Raw genomic sequence first — 10,399 nt, 5'->3', positions numbered from 1 at the left:
AAACTAAACAAACCCCTTAACCAGGCCTGTTAATTAATCTCAACACCAGGAAGAGATAAAACCTGATAAACCCTGCCTAAGTCAGTAGGACCAAAGACATGTTTACACTTAAGCAGGTGCTAAATCAAAACAAGCTGCTTAGCAAGGAATTCTGCAGTTTATCCATTTTCTCCATGCTGTATATTTGTTTAGGGCTATTTATAAAACAATATAGCCACTGAGTTAAAAGAAAGAAGAAAAAAATCTTCATATTAATTACACTACTCAAAAAATACCTGTACAAAAATAGAGATTAAATAAAGCAGCACAAAATCATAATTAAGGCCAGTGCCTGCGTTCATTTTAATAGACAAAGGTGTATTTTAATATTTGAAGAGTAGTTACAAGTTGACTGATCCTTGACCAAACTTGAACTCTACATGTGCCCAATGATTTACCATATCCTGGTGTTTTTCGCAAGGGCAATCAGTACACATATTGTGTAAGTACCCAAAAAGAGTCTATTTCGGCAGATTTAAGATCTCTTGCATTCAAGAATAAATTCACCAGCAGCAATACAGGAGGAGGAGTTGAACAGCTTTTGTACCTTCTAGAAATTTATGCTTTTCTAACATTTTATTGACTAATCAAACATCCTCCTACAAGGGAAAGTTATAAACACCAGCAATTTAAAACACGGTCTGTGAAAAAGACAATATCAAAAATGTATTTAAATGTCATGCAAGCTGTAAAAGAAGCCTGGAATACTTTTTCCTCTTTCTAAGGTACTATCAGAATGTCATTCTGTATTCTCTAGTGAAATCTCTAATCAATTTTACAGTATAAAGTGGGGCAGGGAGGAGATTGCTGAACTAAATTAGAACAATTAAAAATTGTGTAGGAAATTATCTTGAGGGACTGAGAGCATGGTTATCACATATAAATGACTGCCACTTTACATTCAACCTGAATCAATGAGAAAGGAGAGAGAAACCTCAGACTGAGAACTGGTTGAATGGCAGATCTCAGAGGGTTGTGATCAGAGCCTAGTTGGAAGCCTGTAGCTACAGTGTCCTCAAGGTCAGTCTTGTTCCACTTACTCATCAGTGACCTGGGTGACCATCAGCACATTCGTTGATGATACAAAGCTGGCAGGAGTGGCTGATCCACAAGAAGGCTGAGCTACCATTCAGTAAAACCTGAGCAGGCTGGACAGTTGGGGACAGAGAAATCCAGCAAAGCTCCACAGGGGCAAACACAGGCCCTACACCGGGGGAGGAAGAGCACCTGCACAGGCTGGGGGTGACCTGCTGGAAAGCAGCTCTGCAGAGAAGGACCAGGGAGTCCTGGTGGACAAGAGACTGTCCATGAACCAGAACTATGTCCCTGTGGCCAAGAAGGCCAGTGGCGTCCTGGCGTCCTGGTGTCCTGCACTGAGAAGAGTATTGCCAGCAGGTCAAGGGGGCTTTTATCCTCCTTCTCTACTCAACTTTGGTGAGGCCACCTCTGGGCTGTGACCAATTCTGCACTCCTCAGGACAAGAAAGGCAAGAAAATGCCTGAGACAGTCCAGTGGAGGGCTGTGGAGACTATTAGGGGTCTGGAGTTGTAAAGAAAGGCTGGGAGAGCTGGGCCTGTTTAGCCTGGAGAAGAGATGACTGTGAGGGGACCTTATCAATGCTTCTTAAGAGAAGTTGTCAAAAAGTGCTGGTGACAGGAAAAGGGACAATGGGCACAAAAAACCACAGGAAGATCCATCTGAATAAAAGAGAAAATATTGCTTTGAAGGTGACAGAGCACTGGACAGGCTGCCTAGAGAGGCCACGGGGTGTCCTTATGTGGAGATATTCAAAACTCACCTGGACTTGATCCTGTATGACCTGCTTCAGGTGAGTAGAGAGGTTGGACCAGAGGATCTTAAGAGGTGCCTTCCAACCCCAACCATTTTGTGATTCTGTGAAAGGCAAAGAAGGGTGTTGAAGAGGGGAGATAAGAGACAGAAGGGAAAGGAAAGAGCAGGAAATTGTTGCAATTCTGTGTCAGTGAGAGAAGAAATTACTAAACTGGCTTATATGTCTTCCTCACAAAAACACCATTCCCAGCAACCTTCTTGGTAGTTTCAAGAAGACAAGGATCAATAAAACTAGAAATTATGCAAAATTTGCACTGCACTCCTGTGCTTATGGCCAGTTCCTTTACATTAAATTGACAGATGACAGGAGGACTCTGAGACAACACCACATCCATTTCCTAAGCATTCCAGCTTGCATGCTGAGGCCTGTGTATCCAGTAGACTCCAAGCTGGATGCTCTTTTGGTTCCCCTCTGTGTACTTTTTCTCTAGGCCTTACTTCAACCTTGTTCATAGCCCATTTCCTACAGAATCAAGGTTAATGTGACCAGATTTTGTGTCTGCCCTCCATTAATGACTTAAGAAGGAGCAACTTTAGAATTTCACTAGGTCTTTTAATCCCAAAGATAGCTTTAAATCCTATAATTGGGAATTACTGAACAGGTGGAGGCTACAATCTGTAGGTCATCATCTCAGGCTGCTTTTGAAAGCCCTACAGATAATTATTATTACTTTCAGGATTATTTTATTATTCACCTTGGAGATTTTATTAACTCCCAAGGTGTTGATTCTCAGAGGACTGGCAAAAGAAATATCGTGGGCACAAGAGAAGAACAGCTCAGAACAGCATGATATTTAATCACAGGCTGTAAATACCTTTTACAGACTTGTCTGTTTGCAACTGTCGCTAAGCATAGAAAATTACTAAATTAGTCAGCTTCATTTATACTTTTCTTAAGGGAGATCTTGGAACATTAGTTAAATTACATTTCAGGTTTAAGGATAATAAAGCTATGTATTCCTCTTGGAAAAGTAAAACAATATTATAAAAAAAAATAAAATACAATAAAATCATAGCAACTATATCAAAGGTAAACGGCCAAACTTTGCCCAATTCTCTATTTTCCCTTCCATAGGGTTACAGAGTTCAACAGCCACAGGAAGCACAGAGGACTGCAGGGGAGAATTGCTTCCCTGGTTCCTGCAGCTTGGACAACCAGCACTAAGCAATCAGGAGGGTAATCAAGGAGAAAGGTATCAAGAGTTGCTATAAGAACATCATGTCTTACTAGGAATTTCCATTGCAAGTAAAATTCAGAGTTTAAGTTTTATCAAAATATCTTGGAAGAGAACTGGAAGTGTCACTGCAGTGTAAGCAAACATATATTCTTAATCTTTACCAGCTTTCCTAGATTCTGTTTCTTTCTTCTCTTCCCTTAAAATATTTTGGATTGTGTAGCAGATCCAACTCTGCAGTCTTTGCACCTGAAGATGTGAAATACCAGTAAGGTGTGTGGTTTTTTTGAATCCACCAAGCTTTTAACATGTGTAAAGCAAAGAATATTCATTCAGGCTTCCCCCCTCCTCCCCCCACCCCTTCCCCCAGAGCACCAGAGGTGTGGACCCATGCCTGTGATTCTTTCTCATTGACTGGAATTTTGCATTTCTACGTCAGCTGGGCCTCCCTGCCCGCAATCCTTGAAGGCTGAGGTTTGCCCAGAGTACAGAGAAAATCTTGTGCAAACAATCGCAGCTGCAACATTTTGTTTCTTTGTGATCCGTGTATCTGTTGCTTCAATGTTATTATGATAGTTACATTTTTTTATCTAGGTTTTAAGTTTCTGAGGAGAATTTTTGTTTAGAAGATACTGTTTTCCCTGGTATTTGTTACAATCGGCTGTGTTTCAAGTATGTCCGGAGCTAGTCAGCTGTTCCTGCAACTGAGACTTGGTTTTCTTCTTTTTATCCCTTTCATCCAGTGGAAAAAGTTTCCTGCTGCTCTCCCTACTGATACTTGATATCCTATCTCCAACTGATGTACATCTTTAACTTTTAAAGAACAGCACCTCAGCTAGCTCTGCTAATTAAGACTCTTTCCGGTTTTGTATTGTTTGGTTTTCATTTGTTGTTTTGGTTTTTTTTGGTTTTCATTGAAAGATTATTTTGGAGGTATTGCTTCTCAGAGGAATTACTTTTTCTAATCCAACTCCCTCTTCTTAACAATAATAATTTTTAAAAATCACTTGCTCATACTTTGCAGCAATGTATTTATTTAATCTTCAGCATTAAAAGAATGCTTAGAGGGAGCAAAGCAGCCAGTCAGCAGCTTTTTTGAATGTCTGCTACAGGTCATTATAATGCAAAAAAAAGTAGGGAACTTGAGAGGTTTGTTTTTAGTTTCTCTAGAAGTGTTTTACATTCTAATAGCTTTCTTGATAATCATCTTTCCTCCTCTTTTTTTCCACAGGAAATAATCTTTCTGGCCCCAACAGCAAATACTTACGGTGGAAAGCAACAGTGGGAAGCCATTAATATGTAGTTATTGATCATGTTTTCAAAATGTATCACTAAGTCAAAGACTAAAAGCTGTCCACTGGTCTTTTTATGATGACTAAATGACAAAAATGCTTCCAAACCATTCAGTGAACACTAAACTCCCTGCTAACCTTTACAAGTATTTGTTCCCCACTGTCTTTGGGAACAGGAAGCTCCAAGTGGCAAAAACCCACAAGTACACAAAAGCAGGAATACTGAAGGAATGTTGCTTTGCTAAGTTGCGTAAAGTCATTGGCTCAAGGTCAACTTCTGTGTGATTCCTGAAGTGTCCGCAAACCAGCTCTGCCATAGCCTCAATCAGATCCTTTCTTACAAAGCTGCATCACACTCTGATGAAGGAAGTAGAATAAACCCAGATATCTGAACCTGCAGAACCTACTTTAAAAAAAAAAAAAAAAAATCACCTTTAAAATCTCCTTGATGAATTTAAGGTCACAGCTTATTGGTAGTCCACTTTCTGCCGGTCAGGGATTTACATTTCCTCCACCAAGAAGGAAAACTTTTCCACCAAGAAAGTTGATGCCAAAACCTAAACCTCTGGCCAAGACTATTTTCCCTGTAATAACATATCACTTGCTTACTCTTTTATAAAGCAAACTCTTCAATTACTTCCAGAAATATTCTGGGCTTCTGCTCTTCTCTGTTGTATTTTAACTTGCCCTTTTTATTTTTGTGGTGTTTTTCAGCATCCTTTCCTGCTAGCTGTTCAAATTTGATCTTCATAATTCACTACATGTTTTCATTAAAAAAAAAGTGAGGCTTCTCTTGGATAGAAAAGATCATAAACAAGAGGTTTCACCTGGTCGAAAGAGCCTGGCAAAATCTGAATTTCATATGGGAAGGATCACAGAGTAGAACACAAGTACAAGAATATAGAGCACTTTTGATGCAGTTGATGAATGCATAAACAAGGTCAGAAAAAGGTTAGAAAATGAAATGTAATTTGTAATGGGCTTGGGGGTTTGAATACTGTATTGTGAAACACAACCTTAATTGGGAGGAGGGGGATGATAGAAAAATTGCATGATAGAGAACCTTCAGCTTGAAGTACAAGAAGCAGCTGAAATAGGCACAGAAGCAGCCATGGAGAAGTACTTCTCATGTCTATGACCCTGTTCTACAAAACCCCAAAGGTAATTCTAGTTTTACTTGAGGAAAAGGTGGGCCATGTGAACACAAGGTGAGTGAAAGCAGTACAGGCATTTAAAAAATAAGATAAGCTGTTTCCATAGGTATAGCCTAAAACTAATCATTACTTCTATGACCCTTATCAGCAAAACAAGGAATTCATGCAATAAAATTTATGTCCAATGAATTTAGAATAAATTAAAGAAAGGCATTTTTAGCTGAGATAGGCATGTAGAAAATAGTGCTTTGGGCAGTTCAGGTAAATTTTGTGGCTGAATAATTTCATAGCTGATAGTAATACATGCAGTTATTGCACATACCAAGCTAAGGATAATTAAGATAAAGGTGATTAAATCTCATTCTCATATAGTATAAATTAAATTGCCAAAAGTCAGGAGGGAATTTCTTCTTCTGAACTTTTTTATTGCTCACTGTATATTTTTAGGGAATATTTGAATATGTTCACCAAGAAGCCTCTGCTTCTTGGATACAGCTGGTAATAGAAGAATGGATCACTGATATCATCTGGCATCAGATTATTTTTGGTGTCTGTGGTAGAAAGCCACCGGGCCTGCAAACACAGCACTGCAGAAATTCGCAGTGAGAACCATATATTGCATTGTATGTATATTCAAAAGGATGCTAAAGTATTCATTTAGCCATCTTTAGTATGTTTTAAATTTCCTGGTTTGGTGTTCTGGAAGAATTAGAATCCTTTCCTACATTGAGTATTCGTAACAAATGCTGCTGCATGTTGGCGTGGAGATCTGAGGGAAATGAGTCCTGTCACCAAGCCTTTCTGCTGCCTTAATGAGCTTCCCAGCCCTTCAGTGGCTGCTGAGGAAATCTAGGTCCTCAGAGGGATAATCCACTGCACAAGCAGTGCACATTCCCAGCTGTTCATCAACTGGTGCTGCATGTGTAGAACACACACAGATTAGGTTTTAGTTTCTATACTTCTGTTTTCACAATTGCACTGTGAATGGGCATTACTCTGTTTTTATAAACTTGTCTGTTTCACTAATGTAATACACTTGTCAAAAAGGCAGAAAGAATCCCAGGATGTATTAGAAAAGGTAGTCACAGCAGGGACTACCTGCAAATCCAGAGGCACACGGGGTAAAGAAGTAGGGGGACTGTAGTACAAACACTGCTGAGACCTCATCTGAAACACCATGTCCAATTCTGGTCTCATATAGTAAAAAACAAAAAAGAAAACGAAAACAAGTATAGATAAAGGATAATGACATAATAAGGTAAATGGAGACTCCCATCCTCTTGTAAGTGAAGTCTGTAGCTTGGCTGGTTCCACCTCGTAACAGAAGAGCTGTGTGTGGACAGAACCATTCATCACAAGTTTCTGCACAGATGTACCCTGAAGGCAAAATATACATTTAGGCTATAAAACAACATTAGTGTGCAGAAAATATATCCGGCATAAACTGATACTGGAATTCTACCTCGAAATTTCTAATCGTGCACAGGTCCTAAAACAGACTTCAAATATGAGCAATGGGGACAATAAATGTCTCAATTAAAAAACAAAACAAAACAAAACAAAACAAAACCAAAACCAAAACAACAACAACAACAAACCGCCACAAAACCACAAACAAACAAACCAACAACAAAACAAACAAACAAAACTCCCCCAAATCAACCAACCAACAAGCATAGTTAAATCACAAGAATCCTAATCACTCTGTCCTCTTCAAGACTGAATCAAAAATAGCAGGCTTCTTAATGCTGGGTAGTGTAATATCTGTAAGGAACACCAGACATTCCCAGCAATGCTAGAGCTGTACTTTAAATTCCGCATCCCACTATTTTCAGTTGTTGCAATTTGGAATGAGGAGGGTGATACAGAGAAGCATAACCCCGTGTACATCCAGCCCACCTCTAGTTAAGAGTTTTGATATTTCTCTGCATCTGACCATGTGGTTATAACAGAATTTTTTTTTCCAGATTACTTTTTAGCTGCACTTTTCAACTACCTGATTTTGTTCATCACAATTCAGATACCTCCAGTTAACAAAGCTGTGAGTGAGGATTGCATTTTACTACATAACAAAGTCATTTTCAGTGGCTGTGTGAAAAATATGTCTACCACCATGAACAGAAAATGAAACTGTGCCACATATCTGGTTTATGAGGTGAAGATCCCCTTCCCTCTGGGAGCCACTCAGTATCACAGAGAGATTTGAAATAAAACTTCTCACAGAGAGATTTGAAACACAACTTCTCTAACAGCCTGCTCTGATAACACAGACTCAGTTAGAGGCTGGAAAAGACCAGAGTTGCAAAACCTGCATCTGAAAGACTGAGCTGTTACTTCTCTGCTGCAAGCAGATAATAAAAAGTGTTCATGGAAACCATTTTTAAGCTTATCTAACAATCCCTGATTAAAAAAAACCTTGAAAGATGTGAATTACAAAGGACAGGCAAGTATCTAAAATGGCAGGGGGAGTCATCATCCTTTCCACACTTTTCTAGTGGTACCCCACCTTGGTAGCATCAATCCCAAAGATATTTTGCCTCTTAGTTCTCTCCCATGTTCTCATCTGTCTAAGGCTCTGCGCTAAGGATTCCTGGCTCAGAGGAATATCAGAGTCCATGACAGTTAAACAGATTGTGTGTGTGCATGTCAAACACTTCATAATGTAATGAGAACTCCTACTCATGGATAATAAGCCAGCCACTTCTAGCAGAGTTTCCCCTAGGCCTTCACTCAGCTCATGGACTATGAGTAGTCTGACTACACCAACTACCAACCCCACATCAGTGGCTACATGTAAATTCAAATCTATCTGCAGTACAACTCTTCTATCAGGATAGTTCACATCGTCTTATCTCAGAGACACCTAAAAACCAAAACCAAGCCCTTACATGCATGTGTTTATTAAGAAAGATTGTACATGGCAGATATACAAGAAAAATGTTTCAAATGTTATCTGAGACAATTTGTGCTTTTTTTAAACTTGAAGATCAGTTCTATCAAACTGTTTCCCTACACATGAAAACAAAAACAAGGTTAAAATAATATAGATCTGTCTTAATTTCAAAACAATCCTCCAAAATGAAGGCTGATGAAGTGATTAATCTATTGATTTGAGGCACTGAAACTTAACATAGTGCTTTGATGTAATCTCTGGCATAAAAGGAAAACCGCTGGAAATGAAGGCCACAGATAAAATAGGAAACTCCAGGTAAAGGCAGTTAACTCTTCCGATTTAGAATTAGGCCTTCACACAGATCACAGCTATGCTTTGCAACAAATTCTTGGAATGGTTGTCCTTTGCAAACTGATTATATAAATTTCTTCACTGGAGGGTTCAGCACCCATAGCAATTAAATCAGGAAGCTCAGTAGGTTTTCATACTACTGAAAAGTCATCTGTGACTTTCTGTGGCATCTCAAGACTGGGAATGTAAAATTATAACACAAATTTAGTGAACATGTTCAAAAATGAGGATGGATGTACTGGAATATTTTTATTCCTCCTTGCCTTTTTCAGACTGCTAAAATTAGCAAAGGACGGTCTGTCCTTATATTAATAATGGCTAGGGAGTAGAGATCTTTCTTACTCCAAGAGCCTAAACTGTAGGATACAGCTCTTACAGGATGGCAATCGTATACTTGTGTACATGAAAACTCTCAGCTACTGTAGAGAGGGATTTTTTGTTACTTCTTAAAATACAGTAGCACATCTCCTTATTTTGTGTTAAATACTAGTTTATTTTTCATTTTGGTAGAATTTTCCCAGCTGCTAGGTGCTTTGGTGCTAGGAAGTACTTTTGCAGTATTCTTCTGTATAATTAAGCAATTTATTTAGCAAGTATTTCTCAACTCATGCTGTTCATAATAATCTTGGCTAAGAAAATCAAAGCAGCATCTCCCTCAGCTGCTATCAAGAAATTCCAAGGTGATGATCATAATTCTTCCATACATAAAAGAAGAGAAAGGCAGCACAGGCCTGATGAAAGAGAATTTTTGTGCTTTGAAGACAGTCTGAAGACACTGTCCTTGCATTTCAAAAGCCCCATAAATTGCTGTTAACAGGGTCAAATGCAGCACTGAACACAGCTCTGCCAGGAATGAATTAAGACAGTACTCAAAGAACAAGCACCAATGATAGGCTTCTCCTTTAGCCAGCTTTTAGTGGACAAGAGTTTTTGCTTGAGAATTAAGATGGAAAGTAGTTTGTTCAAATGGCTAATAATCAAGAAAGTGAACTGGATTAATTCCTGTTGGATAATAAGGAATTATCATCTTCTTTCCACTGTACATAATTCAGTTTTATGAATCCACAGCTATATATACATTAAGAGTCTTTGAAAGGTTTGTGGGGTTATCCTGCAGTTCTTGAACTTTTCTGCTTTCTCTGTGAATGGATATTTCCTTCCGACCTTAGGTGGGTATGCATTCAGGAATAAAGATAAGTCTAAAAAAATTATTTGCTTTGTTAGAATTATTCGTCTTGTTCCATTAACCCATCAGCCATGGATAAGAGGACTCAGAATTCAGATCTTGAGCCTCTTCAGTCTCCTTTGGCTTGGCACTACACAAACCCCTCTGTATCATGTTTTGACAACAAATAGGTATCACTGTGTAGACACAAGCTTGAATTCCACTTCTGTAAGAAGCTGGATGTGAGGCATTACATGCTGCTAAAACCAAAACTCAGCCATTTGCTTTGTTAATGAGCTTTATTTTTTATATATTTAATACTTTAACATTTAATAACTCACATCACCATGTCCATTTCAAATGGAACATACAAAGCAAAAGCATCACATGATTATTAAGAACTGCACTCACTCCATGTTTTAGAATATAAATATTTATTGTTTTGATTATAATCCAATTTAATGTCTTTAATGCACCAG

The sequence above is a fragment of the Corvus cornix genome, chromosome 1A, assembly GCF_000738735.6.
Source record: "Corvus cornix cornix isolate S_Up_H32 chromosome 1A, ASM73873v5, whole genome shotgun sequence".
Lineage (NCBI taxonomy): Eukaryota > Metazoa > Chordata > Aves > Passeriformes > Corvidae > Corvus > Corvus cornix.
Note: the sequence above shows the minus strand (reverse complement) of the source record.